General features: G+C 40.9%; 1 long non-coding RNA gene across 1 annotated transcript; it reads left to right on the forward strand.

Moving 5' to 3' along the window:
* Positions 1–1,913: 1,913 nt before the first annotated feature.
* On the forward strand, positions 1,914–6,055 carry LOC128850379 (uncharacterized). Its single transcript, XR_008447735.1, has 3 exons — positions 1,914–2,007; positions 3,317–3,438; positions 4,876–6,055. It is a non-coding gene; the product is annotated as an uncharacterized LOC128850379 (long non-coding RNA).
* Positions 6,056–14,700: the final 8,645 nt, after the last annotated feature.

Here is a 14,700-nt window from a genome sequence, read left to right on the forward strand (position 1 = left end):
CATCTGTTAAGCCTAGCTGGTTGAACCATATTGGAATCATAGAGAAGTTCAGTATCTAAACACAGTCCTGCTGAAGGATGCCCTTCAGCAATTAGTCTCCAACCCTCCATAGGTGTTGTCAAGTCAGCTAGTATAGACATCAAGCTAATTTATACCAGGTGAAGTGCTCAGCATTCATTTTTATCCTCCTTTCTCTTACATTCCCCTATTCATCTGGTACTGGTCTACTGTTTTCAGTAAATGCAAATTCCTTGTAAAAATGTATATATCAAATTTGTTATCTTAGAAAGAAGTTCTCCCTAATGGTCTAGCAGCCTCTCAGTGGCAGCATTATTTGGCAGATGTCCCAGAAAGAACTTCATGTTGCTAGATAGGCTTTCACACTTGACTGTAATGTGCTCCCACCTTTATACAGGAACACTTAAGTGCTGATCATCATTTACTTGTGGATCTGTCAGTGACAACAACCGCCTCTAGATCACAGCAATTCATAAAATGTGCTCTGGGTATCCACAAAGACATCAAAGTAGCAATTGCATGAAAGTTCATAGGATCATTGGTTAAGCAACAAGAAGAATAATGTTTTAAATAAATCTAATAATAAAATGTCCAGGGAATCCAGCACTTGTCCACCTTTCCTGCTAGACAAGTTGTCCTTTTCTTACCCAACTTCCTCCTGTGTAAACATCAGGTTTCCTGAACTAATTCCCAACCAACAGCCTTTCTCTGGCTTTTGTATCCTATGCCCCACATTCTTTGGATTTTTCCTATAGATGTTATGGATGAGATTTTTCACTTTTTTGCTTCTTTTTATCACATTCCCTTGCTTTTGCACCCAGCTCCTCCTGGCTGACTGGTTCTTCACCTCTGTCTGCCTTTCCAACATGTAATCTCACCTTGGGTGTCATCACCACTTGCCCTCTCCTCTGAGCTTGCAAAGCCTTGGTCAGCGGAGACCTTTAAGAACAGGTTAGACACACACTTACCAGAAATAGCATAAGTACAGTTTATTCTGCCTTCGGGGAGGAGACCAATTAAAGGACTTACTGAGGCCCCTTTCAGACCTGCATCTTTCTGATTCTATTATCCTCTGCATTAGTGGGAGAGCTAACGAAACCACACTTCTTGGCACAAATGCTTCCAAACGATTGTTATCTTGGACTCTTGGGCTTGCAGCTGGAGCTCCCCTTTTGGCTGCCTGCAGGGTAGCACAAGATGCAGCTAGTGCCAGAGCTCAGGCTTGCCATTCCAGCTTCAGTAATGACTCAAATATCTGAACTGCTTACCATAAAGTTATCAAATTATTTTCATTTTCAGTCATTCTGTGTTTTCCAAGTACAACGTTGGACTTCTCTGTTATTCATCAGCTATTCCCTTCCACTTTTATTTTAGATCTTTTGAGGCAAACATCACTTCTGTGCACTAAAACTGTGCAACATTCACAGAGATCAGTAGGCATGGTGGTGTTGGGCTGATGGTTGGTCTTGATAATCTTAGAGGTCTTTTCCAACATTAGCAGCCAGATTTCAATGGCTATTAGTTGAAGAGGGGAAGATTTAGACTGGACAAAAGGAGGTAATTCTTCACAATGAGAGTGGTGAGGCACTAGAACAGGTTGCCCAGGGAAGTTGTGGATGCCTCCTCCCTGGAGGTGTTCAAGGCCAGGCTGGATGGGGCCTTGGGCAGCCTGATCTAGGGGGAAGTTCCTGCTCATGGCAGGGGGGTGGAACTGAATGATCTTTAAAGTCCTTTCCAACACAAACCATTCTGTGATTCTATGATTCTATGATCAATTGGACTGCAGATATGTAACTGAGAATAGTTTCTTTCTTTTTGTTGTGTTGCATGTTTTTTTCTTTATTGTCATGCCATTCTGATGATATTTGTCTTTTATGGTAATTCTGCAGGTAATGTAGGCAGCATACCATACTCCACAGTACATCCTGCAACCATTTTGAGTATAATTACTCTTCCAGTCAGCAGCCAAATGTGCCGTCAACTGTGCAGGTAGGATACGCCAGTTAAGTAATCCATCTCTTCCTAAATTTTTAATTTTCTGTTGTATTAAATTCCTTGGTAAACAGGTTTATAAAAAGTAAAAAAAAAAAATTGCTTTACTGCATGTAAAAACATTCCAGAATGAATACTCTTATTATGCACATCCAGCTGCAAATTGCTGTTATCTGTTCAGAGCAATTAGCCTATTATACACCTTAAAACCTGATACCAGCCCATCATCTTGGAACCTGAAGTATAAAGCCATCCATTAACTTCCTTATACTTTGGATCAGCTCGCAAAAACAGCTTAGTGTTCCAGCATCCTTCGCAATAGGGTTGCTCATTATCAGATATCAGCTTTTGTGCTAACGGTTCCACACTGAGTACAAAAAAAGAAGCCAAAGGGTTTGCCTGCAGTTTTTTATTATTTTAAGCGCTTTGGACTGAACTTACATCAATATTGTTATTGGTGTACTTAAAACAATAGTCAAAAGAATAGATGACTGGAAAAAGGTGAGGTGGTTTGAAGAGGAGGAAATGCCGATGCTGCTGGAAAAACAATTTTAAAAAAAAAATCCCAGTGTTTCAGTAAGGCAAGTTTTACAGCAAGCACCACTGACTTCTATAGATTTTCTCCTAATTTGTACAAGAAAAACTGAAAAAAAGAGTAGAAATTTTATACAGGTAGAAAACAGTTGAAGTATATGAAAAATGTCAAACAAAAAGGATCTTTGAAACAATCAGGAGGCATTTTCAGAACTCTGGTACAGATTCTGATACAAAGCTCAAGAGCTTTTCAGTCTTGTGTAACCCTCTGAAGTAAATCTATGCAGGTCTACAGGACACAACTCACAAAAGGCATTTCTGAAACCAAAGGTCTGACTTTTGTATGGTTTCCTTAGAAAATTAGGTTGCCCCTGTGCTGTTTGCCAGTGTATATTCACCTAAAGAGTACAATGTGATGTGTACTTGTCAGTGACAGCAATTAATTTCTTTTCTTTTTGCCTATTCCTTGAAAGTTCTTCTGGCTAGCCTTTAGTCTGAGAGGGAATTTTTAAGTGTAATATATGATTTGTTTTTTTCAGTTGTGCTCTGTCTTGTTTGCTTACATTCCTTTTCTGCAGTTCAGTTTAATAATTGTTTTTATTGTTCATTGGATCTGTAGTAGGCTGGAATACAGGAGAACCTCAGATAGACAGATACACTTAGTCAGGGACAATAAAACCTGAGAATAAAGTCTTGTGATGTGGATTAATTTCTTTTTTTCTCTCCATTACTTCCAAAGAAAAGCTAATTGTTGTCACATCCTGCTCCACAGGTGAAACAGCATGCAGCAGAGAGCCCATACCACGAAGATGCTCCTCTGCCTCCCACTGCTGCTGCACCATCCATCTCTGGGTATGGAGTCCCTCTTCATGTCTACATTAGGGCTATTGAAAGGTAAAATGCAGCTTGCTTTTTTAGGTAAGGGCTGCTGGAAGGACACACTGTCCTTCTCCTCCTAGGGCTGCTCATAGCAGGGCATGCTGTCCCTCTAAGAAGCTGGCAGAAGCAGCTGGTCCAGCTCTATAATGAAAAAGGCACAGGTGCTGGGAGTTTGCCTGAGGGCATAGGTCCCAGATGAGAAATGTAAATAGGGAGGAGTAGATGCAAGGCTTTGGTAGGCGATGGACACAGAGACCCGTCCAACAGCCCAACACAAAGGCAGCTCTTCCTCTGGGCTAAAGCATGACAGGGATTTTTCCTGTTTGATAAGTTGAATTGTTCCTTTCCTTTGATTCGTTATGGGGAAAAAAAAGCTTAAATTGAGATGCTTTCAGGCGAATGCCCATAGTGTTCATTATCATAAGCTGGCAGGAGGCAAGATTGTCCTGTGATGGTAAAAAGCAGGAACTTTCTGCTCCATCCAAGCTGCTTGTAAAGCTATTCCACTTTCTTCCATCCCTTTTCTCCTTCCTGACTGAAGTATGCACACTGCCAGCAGCCCTCAGTGATGAGGGGAAACATCTGGGTGTAATATCTCAAATCAGGGAATAGGTAATGAAGGCTCAGAGCCTCTGTCAGCAGGTGACCAGGATAAAATACCTGTTTCTAAGGATGCTATTTTCACTCAGATGGCTGGTGCTACCTGAGAGGAAGAATTTCTAAACCAATTTTCAAGGAAGAACTGCTCCCAAAACAGTATTTCTACTCTAAATAGAGGTGAGGGAAAACTGAGTTAGGGTGAAGTTCAATACTAATAAATAGTGGATTTTGTAAGTCTTGTTTCAGACATCTATAAGCAAGATGATTCTGTTATCGCAGTAACTCATAATCCCCGATATGCTTTGCATTTGTGATGGATTATATACTGGGAAAGACTATGAATCTCCTTTGCCTGTTTAGGTCATGGTGAACTTGTAACTCATACATGATGGGCAGTCACAAATGCCTGATATAATCAGGTATCATAATCGGTATTTCCACAAGACTGGTGATGTTTGTGAGAAATGGTTTCGTTGCTGTATTTCTTGGCTTCCCCAGTCCAGGCTTTTATTTAATAAATATAACAAACCAAAACAAACCACCCTTCGTATTAGTTAGTGGGCATACAAAAAAATGAAACTATTTTCCTTTAGAAGCAGGTTTTTTTCTAGCATAATGACAGATTTCACTAGGAAAAAGTTCTGTTAATTCCAAAATAAACTGTTAACATTCTAAGCCATTTCTGTGGGTTCCTATATCTATTGTAATCTAATCATAACTATTTTTAGAACGCTAGTGAATAGTAATAGTAGACAGCACTGATCTCTCAGACAATTTGAGACTCCCAGTCGAGTTTCTGCTAGAGAAGCGTATCATAAAAAGCACCATCACAAATTTGCTCTTTTGTTACAGAGGCTGCCAGACAGATCAAGGACTCGGAGAGCCTGCCATTTGAAGTCTCTTCAGTATGAAGATGTACTGTCAGGGATCAGTATGGAGGAGTCTTTTGTTCTGCTGCTGGAATAAGTGTTTGTAGATGAAAGGAGAATGCCTGTGCCTGGGCCATCAACCTGACACTTTTCAAGACATGAAATTCACTTAGAACTAAGTATGGGATGGTGGACTGAAAAATAATATGTATTTATTTTTTCTTTGCTTACTATCTTGAGAAGCATCCCAATCGCTTTGTAAAAGAATACTGATGCATAATTAACCTACTGGAATGAAGAATTTATAGCATAAAGAGCAAACATTTAAAATTGCACAAGCATAGTAGCTAAATGAAAAGTTCTGAGACTACATTATAGTCACTGAGGATGTTTCCATTACCTTGTGTTTTGACCAAGTTCTTAAAACTTCTGGAGGACAGATATTTATACCTATCACTGAGATCCATGTCACAGAATCATCACCCTGGAACACTATTCTAAACATGAACATAGGCATGATTTTGTCTCTTATTCCTTGAACAAGCCCTCCAGATCCCAGATGAAATACACTGGGTAAGACAGCAGAAAGGGGAAGGTTTTTAAAGCCACAGCAATAAGTTTGGTTTTTTAATGTCTTTGACACCTTTTACTTATGAAATAGAAAATTCTTTTTAAATGAACTTTGTTTTGTGACACTGAAAAATGAAGAGTACTAAAAGAGGAGAATGGATGGCTCACTGTAATCCTTCCATTTATGTTGTTGGATTTTCAGCACTCCTGGCCTTCTCACTTTACCCACCACCCAGAGCCCACATATACTCCTGCCAAGGACTGAGTTACTTTATGCGGTATCATCTGTCTGAAGATCTCCGAGAACCTAATGAAATTCACTATCTGATTATTTACTGTAAAAACCAAGAACATTTTTCTCACCATTGCAATTCAGCCTTCTCTGAGATGAAACACTGCTTTAGGCAGAAAGCATGTATTACTTGAGAGGTCTAAGCATGAAGTACTGAATATCACGTTCTTAATAAAGTTAAGAGGGATTTTTAGACAAAATTAATTACTCATTGAGGATGTTATCTGGTTAAGAGAAATCTACAAAGAAAGCGATACAGGATTTTAACTGACACAGTTAGTTAAGTGCCTGTTCTTCTGAGCTGAAAGCCACCACCGTATAAAATGCTCTGCCTGATAAATAACTTGCTGAAGACTGGCACAGAGGAAAGTACTGCCAACACAGTTTTCTAATCTTTTTTTTAGGAGAAGAGAGACTAAACCTGTCTGCATTTTGAGTACTTTGTAAGAAGAATTTGTGCCTGGAGAACCTGACATAATAAATGACCATACTGATGTAATCCCACTGGTAAATGTCTGCCACAAGATCTCTGCTTTCTACCAGAGGATCTGAGTCAGTTGTGGATCCCCAGAAAGTAAAGCTGCTATGAGGGGGAGCACCTTTTCCCCCTAGTTCTGTATTTCTCCCCTGCTTCATGGATCAACAAGGATGGACACACAGCCACCTGGAAATGCCAGTATTTTTATTCATGCACATGCAGGGAAGGGTTGGATCTCACTCCCATCACATCATTTTAGTGCAATTTAGTGGTTGCAGCAGAAAGTGGATACTCAATGAACTAGAATATGGCATCATCTGTGCTGGTGTTAGTTTGAGGCCAATTTTTGACATCAAGTGATCAAGTCCAAATATGCTGTGGTATAAATGAGAAAAAAACATTGCTCTAAAATACTAAGTTTACTGTTGCTGCCTGCATGACTGTCAGTGCTTTAAAAAGTGCTCCAAAATATTTATAATCTCAAAAGACTAATTAAAGATACATAATAATTTAGCAACAGCTCACCCTTACAAACTGGAAGTTAATTTCTGATCACAGAATCAGAATCACCAGGTTGGAAAGGACCCACTGGATCATCGAGTCCAACCATTCCTAACACTCCCTAAACCATGTCCCTTAGCACTTTATCCACCCTTTCCTTAAACACCTCCAGGGAAGGCGACTAGACCACCTCCCTGGGCAGCCTGTTCCAGTGCCCAATGACTCTTACTGTGAAGAATTTTTTTCTGATATCCAGCCTGAACCTCCCCTGGCAGAGCTTCAGGCCATTCCCTCTTGTCCTGTCCCCTGTCACTTGGGAGAAGAGGCCAGCTCCCTCCTCTCCACAACCTCCTTTTAGGTAGTTGTAGAGAGTAATAAGTTCTCCCCTCAGCCTCCTCTTCTCCAGGCTAAACAACCCCAGCTCTCTCAGCCGCTCCTCGTAAGACTTGTTCTCCAGCCCCTTCACCAGCTTCGTTGCTATATATATGGGATATACAGTAGAATGCTGTTGATGCTCTCTGGTTTGTTTATTCCATTCATTCATTTCCCTTATGCCCTTGAGTGGCAAGAGTGAATGAATGATTTCAAGATGGCAGAAGACAATCCCCTGTAACTGGTGAAGATGCATCAGAGCTTTTAAACAGATGACACTGTAAGTAGCTTGCTACAGCCTGGCTATAGGAGCCAGGTCTCAGGTTCAAGCACAAAATAATACAGGTGATCACACACAGCCTTGGCTTCCCTGTTCACACAGGTCTTGGCAGTGCAGGTTGAAGAGCAGATGGGTTATTTGGTCACATTACTCATTCAGCTAAAGCTCAGCACCTTGTTTAATGCTTAGCTGTTTAAGATTGGAGTGGCCAGCACTCTGCAGATTTGAACCTGTTCTTCCCACCACATCAAAGGAATCTGGATACTGGGGCAGATTTGGATCTTCCACCAGTTTTAACTGGTATAAACTATGCGATATCTGGTATGAACTATGTGTAATAACTATGTTACTTAAGATCTCCAAGCACCTAATATGAGCGCTATGTGAGTTAGCCCGCAGTAGAAGAGCAACAAAGCCCACAATACTTCGAAACCAGTAACTAATACGGTCATTTAAATACTATAGAAGTGTTTGGAAATCCAGAATTTGTGCAAAATCTATGGCCGATGTTGTATATTAAGCATCAATCATTATACAAGTTAATACTGAGCATAGCGCAATGGTCCTGTTAAGGAGCTACTGTAACATAAGGACTTATGCTAGGAAGGATTTGTGACTTTATTTCTCAATGGTAATCAGAAATAAATGTAGTTATACTGGTGTAAAAACCCAAAATTCACAGTACGAGGCAAAAGAAGATGATGTGCTGTTTAGTGAATCCCTGCAACCTATTTTTTTTCTGTATTCCCTCATCTCACAAGCACATCTGGTGTTTTAGGAACATTGTATTCAACAGTGGTAAAAGTACACTAGGGCCAAAAATAACAAATGAAAAATGAAAACACTGGGGCCTAATGCTGATCTCATATGGGTGTAAATCAGAGAGATTCCAGCAAAGCTTTTGGAAGCACACCAGGGAAATACTCGTGTCTGATTCACAATCAAAACTGTAGAGACCAGTGATTTTCATCAAGACTCCCTTTCCACTGGGAAATTTTACTGCAGAAGACCTTTAAAAAGGCTTCTCACAAATATCACAAGTTCTGAGGAAGTGACAAAGCTAAAGCAAAAACACTAGTAGCTCTTGTGTCTGCACCATATAATGTAGAACATCCATCAAAACAGATTAAGCACAAGATTTTGGGTTGCAATTTGCAGCACAAAAGGGGAGTGTGAGAGCAAATAAATATATATTTTGCACATAGTTACTGGTTTATCAGGTGGTTGCTCCTAAGCCCCTTAAAGAGAGAGAAAGCCTTTCCACTGACTCCAGGGTGGGCCATCCTCAGTAACATGACCTTCTGAATAACATACATTATCACACTTTGTATTTCTGGTCTTGACCTGAGGCATTGCCATAACCACAGCACTTGTAACAGTTGGCAATTCAACTAAATAAACCTTCTTTAAATTGTAAACAGATCTCTGCTGCTTGTTGACAAAACTTTTGGAAAACATCAGACACTAAAACCTCTTAGTTGCTATTTGTTGTAGGGAGATCCTAGCAGGGAGGAGCAATGTATCCATAAATGTCAGTAATGAAACTATTTTTTAGTCTGAATATTCTGCTTTCCCTCAGAACTCCACAACAAGAAAGCAAAAGGACATTCTAAGGCACAGAGACAATAACTGCATTACATTTCATAATCCCACCTTCCACCATAAAAATCTATTGCTGTACGCTGCACAGGGCTAAATCACACCAAATTAGAACCATTGTAAAAACATGGACCTTTCTCTTCCCTCTACATGATGTGAAAACATCAGTAAATTTTGTATACTTGTCAGGTGCTGCTGTTTTCATTTCATCCTACTGTATTTACATTTTTACCTCTTGAAATAACTTCCCTCCTCCTTCCTGTTTCAAATATTGGTGGAATCTCCCCCCTCCTTGCTGCATCCCTTCAGGGCTGCTGTAAAGCTAACTGTAGACGAGAGGACTTTCTGTGGATTTAAAGGGGCTTTGTAGGAGGTACAGACTTTAGCTTTCCTCCACAGGCTTTGCTTCTAAAACAATTCTTTGCAAATGATGTCTTTCACTGTTGTGCACTCATTGCTGCTTGAGTTGTCTGCAGTTTGTCAATACCTGGAACCCAAGCAGCCCGCTGAGAATGATGCTCCCAATCCTGCTGTATAAAATCTCTCCCTGTTTTTCTCCACTGTCCTTTAGGTAGGGATGCCCTTTTAACGTCCACTTTGCCAGAAGTCAGTATGCTGCTTGCTTTGTAAACAGAGGAATAACCTAGTCAGGCTTGCCCCTTGTTTGACTTTGCATTCAGTGAGCATCAAGCCAAACAGCAGCTAGAATGCCTGACCTTAAAGACTGAAGTTAAGTAAGAAATGCTAAGATCTTGAGGCAAAGGGTTTCATATTACTGACTCCTGTGTCTTTCATTGATTAGACGTTTTACAACTGATAGTGGGTTTCAAGTTTTATTTGGAAACTTTGTCAGGAGGGCAGAAGGGGGGGAAGGGAGAGAGTAAGCAAGGCTAAGGCTTTCTTTTATATTTAGTGTGTGGCATTAAGCTGGGAATAAACAAAGGTGTCAGAAGAGAATGCCATTAACATACCATTTCCAGATCTACCCCTCGGCTTATCGTTGGGTCAGTTCTCTGCAGCAGTAGGTGGGGGATGGGGGTGGAAACTGGAAGGAGGGAAGACCCAAGAAAGGGAATTTTGGAGTTGTTCATTGTAGAGGATTTGTTTGCTTTCTGCAAAACGTGTTCAACTCCAGCTGAAGCAAATGGGAGTGATTAATCTGTATTAGTAATCCATGATTGCATTCAAGCTTCAAATTCTGGGTTCTTGAGACTGTTACGCAGGTGAAATGCCACATACGGAACTTCACAGTTTACAGAGGTCAAAATGTGCCCTTGGCAAGATACTCTGCCAGGGTCAGATTCAGGAAAGACTCTATTCTAGCAGACAGGAACACTGAGAAAAATATCGATACGAAAAAGGGTAAGAAGGGAAGATTCTTATTTTGCCCAATTTCCAAAAGCCAGATTCACAGCCTTCCAGAAGAAAAGCTAATAAACATGTAAGAGGGAGTCTTAATTAGGTGATCTTTCCAAGCTTTACCCTGGAAAAGCTGTCAGGCACAGCAAGGCTGGGAAACACGGCTGCAGTAGAAGTCAGATATGGACCAAGGCCATAAGCACTGAAGTCAGTAGAAATATCCACAAGGAAATTTAGATAGCAGCAAGTTTTAGTTTCAGATTTATCAAGGAAGATGTTTTGGTAATCACTGGAGGACTCAGAAAAAAAGTATGTATTATGACTCTCTAAAAGACCATGCAATGTTAACAACAATCATGTAATGGGGGGTGTGCCTGTGCGTCTGTCTGTGTGTGTGGGCACGCACGTGCGTGCCTCCTGACCCACTGGTGTTGAAAAAGCTTCAAGTATCAGTCTGTTTTGAACTAATGAGACGAAAAGAAAGCATGAAGCAACCTGTAATTTCTGTAGGCTGTGGCTGAGGTGTTAAAGAGAGGGGGCGTATACTGGAATGCACATAACCATTTTCTAACTTCTGAACTCTTCCTGTGTAGATGAGAAGGATTGACATGGGAGTTTCGTGTCTACTCAAGCTCTCAAAAAGCTCAAGCAATAGTAAGTTCTGTTGAGTTCTGACTACAGTGAGGCTGTAGTCTGACAGAGTTCCCTGGTTTTTGAGCGGTATCTTCTCCTGTCAGGCCTGTGTTTAATTAATGTACTTCATCTACCTTTCCAGTGCAAGTTTTTTACGCAGGAAGACAAAATCTGACAGTCTAGCACCCAGGAAAGAGCATTCAGGCTTCAGAAACTATTCTCCAAATGGGACATGGTTTCATCCCTCTGAATCTTTTCTTTGAGAAACAAAGAAAGTCTAGGCTATTAGGATTTCTGGGAATTATCAGTAGCTGGTTACACAAACTTCAGCTGGTGCTCAGGAGGTGACGTTGGACTCTCTTCTGCCTGAACCACCTTTACTCTCTTCTCACTCTGACTGTGGCTTACCACAGCATTTTAAAAAGTTGAAGAGTACTGAAAGATCTTTCTTGTCTAGTATCTGCTCTGGTCTTCTAGTGGGAAGCAGTGATTTTCTCTGAAGGACAGACAGAAAGGTCATACTTAGTTGGGCCCCACAAAAATTGCAGTCTGTGCTCCAGACTACCATTATCAATCCAAATACAGAGATGATTATTCCTGTATTATTTCTCCCACTTGCACCCCATGGCCATTTTCACCTGTGCTAATGCAGACTGCCAACAGTTCAAAACTCTCTAATAATTCAACAGGAAAAAGGTCAGAGAGTACCAGGAACACTCAGAGATCTATGAAATATAACCTATGAGGAAACTACAAAGGAATTTCTGTTTTCTTCTTCAGAGAAGACTGAAGAGAGACATGATAACAGTCCTCAAAAATGTAAACGGCTGCAGCAAAGAGGAAGGAAATAATCTCTTCTCTCCCACATGGAGAGGATAAGAATAACAGGCTAAAATTGCAGCAGGGACTTTTTTATTATATATCAGCAAAACCATTTCTAGCTATTAGAATGGTATTACTGAAGCACTGGGATAGGCTGCCTTGGAAATCTCCACGTGTGGAATGCTTTTGAACAGGCCAGAGCAATACGTGTGCTAATGGCACAGGTACCACTGACCCACTGTGCCCTTTGAGCAGGAGAAAGAATTGGTGACTCCTTAAAATCCCTCTAGCCTTGCTTTCATCTAATTTGAGGAATCATTGGATAAATACATGTTCATTTGTCACTTTCTGGGAGAATTTTAGAAATATCTTCATGGGTTTTGTCTCCAGAGCTTTCCTTAAGATTATTACTCTTCCAAACACTAGGCTATGCTCTGTGGTTCTCTCATATAAAAGGTGAAGCTAGTCCTGCCAATCAGGAGCTATAACCCTACCATTGATTGAAAGACAATGGGACTAATGCTCCTGAAGAAATTACAGAAAATGAGCTTTGGCTTCCTAGCCTCTTGCCTTCCCTTTTGCGTTTGCATGCACTATAGCATCACAGAGTTTTGCTCTTCGAAGAAAACCAGCAGTGAAACACAGAAAATGGGACCTGAGACAAGAACAGTTAGCAGGATCACTCTCTGACTGCCATAAGCAGCCGTGTCAGGTAGTCCTTTTGATAAACTCAGCAAACTCCATCTCCAGTCTGGTTCGATTGCTTGTCCTTGCTATTCTCACTGGCTGGCTTATCCAGAACATCAGCACTTAGGCAGCCAAGAACCTTCCTCTAATTTCTAACCTAGCACTTTTTCTTGGCCTGTTCATTAATTAGTTCCTGTGCTAATGCTGCATTTCCATCTCCCTAGAGATTTCCAGTTTAGTGGATTTGTAGTTGGCATCAGTATCCCTCCTGGTCTTCATTCTGTAAGGCTGAACAAGTCAAGTTGTGGCTATACCTGCTCAGACAATCAGGTGAATGTACCTATAATAGATGAGCAGCGCAATCCTTTCCTGATAAAGCGGAGAGGTGACCCAAAATTACAGACTGGAGAAAGAGTGTCTCGAAACCAAACCCAAACCACTTCTGTAACACAAAATCAAGGCTTAGAAAGATTAAGCAGTGAAGTTGCCCTGTTATTTGCTCTATTAGAAGTGTAGTAGTCCTGCAGAAATTCTTGTGGTCTTGGTTATGGTTCTCACTCGAATACTGCAACAAAACTGAAAGTGGTGGAGAAGAGCAATTCTTGCATCAGTCTTGACACAGCATGGCCTACTTTCTGTTGCCTGCAGACTCTACTGGCTAGTACTGAAGCCCAAGAACTGTATCTCTTCTTCACATATCTCCTTTGCAGAGGCCAGCCCCACTGATGACACCAGCACTGCAATGCTCTGGTTACACATTCAGCAGCAATGCTGCTTGAACCGGCTTGTCCCCACCCTTTTCCACTCCCAGCTGCTTTTTCCATTTCCTGATGGGCACCCTTCCTACTGCCAGTGTAAGTGTTTGTGCAGTTATGTGCAGAACCAGGTCAGGCATCTGATCTCAGCCAAAAAAATAGCCTGCAAATTAATTCTTTTTCCAGCTGGAAGAAGTTCTTCTGTCTGGTTTCTTGGGTGGCTGCACAAGCACTTTGGCTGGCATCAGGGAGGGAAGAGGATGGAGGTAGAAATAAACAACTTCGCCATGCATGCTCCTCCCAAGTGAATGTGACTGGTGCACAGAGCCTCCCCTCCACTCTCAGCTAACGTGGGCTGATCTTGCAAGGGAAGTCACATACTTGTTCTTCGTCATGCCCCAGATGCTCCCCACCCTCCTTTTAAGGAACGCTGCTCTTTCTCCCTCTATCTCTAGTATGCATTACTGGAAAGACTCTTTAATCAATCAACATCCATTAGAACAACCAGCTTTTGGGGGTCTCCCACTTCTCATCTGTTATAAAAACAGACTGGAAGAGAGTTCGGGGGCTTTTGAGTCTAAAGCTGGCAAGTGCTGCCACTCGTGTCACATGATCCCTTCTAGAAGATGGGCTGCAATTTCTGTACTTTAATCTTTGGACCATTACAATGGTGCATTCTTGCATCATAATTAACAGTTACTAGAAAGAAAATTTGAAAAATGTAGTTTTTTATAATAGCGTTTAATAACAAGTAAGTCATAGTCAAAACTGTGTTCTTTGGGACACTCTTTGGGACACTTGGGCAGCTATTACAATTCAGGTTAAACAAACTCACTCCTCTTCTCACATTTTTTTGGCTCTGAGCTTTACTATTAATGACATGGATAAATAATTTTCAAGAGAAATTTTGTTATTTGAAGTTTTCTCGTTCAAATTTCTTTGGCTCCAGACACTTCAAGGGAGACTGATACAGCCATTACTACTAATACACTTTGCAGAAAGACTTTTTTCATGTTACCCTGGGAGAGGGCATTGGGAACCTAGTTTGACTGAACTGTCTACAGGGACAAAGTTGCTACTGTGAGTTTTGACCCATTTCTGTAGATATTCTGAGGACATAGTACAAGATTATTACTCTTTGCAAAACCTCTCTGGAGGGTGTGTTAAAAAAAATGCCCCTAGCTTTGCGTTTAGACAGAGTACTAAGAAAAACTAGTTTTAAAAAGGCACTTTGTTGTATATCATGCAATCTTGTCTGAAATTTGTACACTGGAGATAATTGTTTACCTACTAAATAATGTCATAGATATTTCATATCTGTCTGACCACATAAAAATATTTTGGACATGTTTTTGTGCTTATGGCATGTATAGGGACTCAAAAAACTGTGGCCAGGCTTCACGGATCATTTGCTGGAAGCCTGTTCACAAAGAACCTGCACAACATGAAGTCCTTTTAAT

Source organism: Cuculus canorus, chromosome 1 (genome assembly GCF_017976375.1).
Source record: "Cuculus canorus isolate bCucCan1 chromosome 1, bCucCan1.pri, whole genome shotgun sequence".
In the NCBI taxonomy this organism is placed as follows: Eukaryota; Metazoa; Chordata; class Aves; order Cuculiformes; family Cuculidae; genus Cuculus; species Cuculus canorus.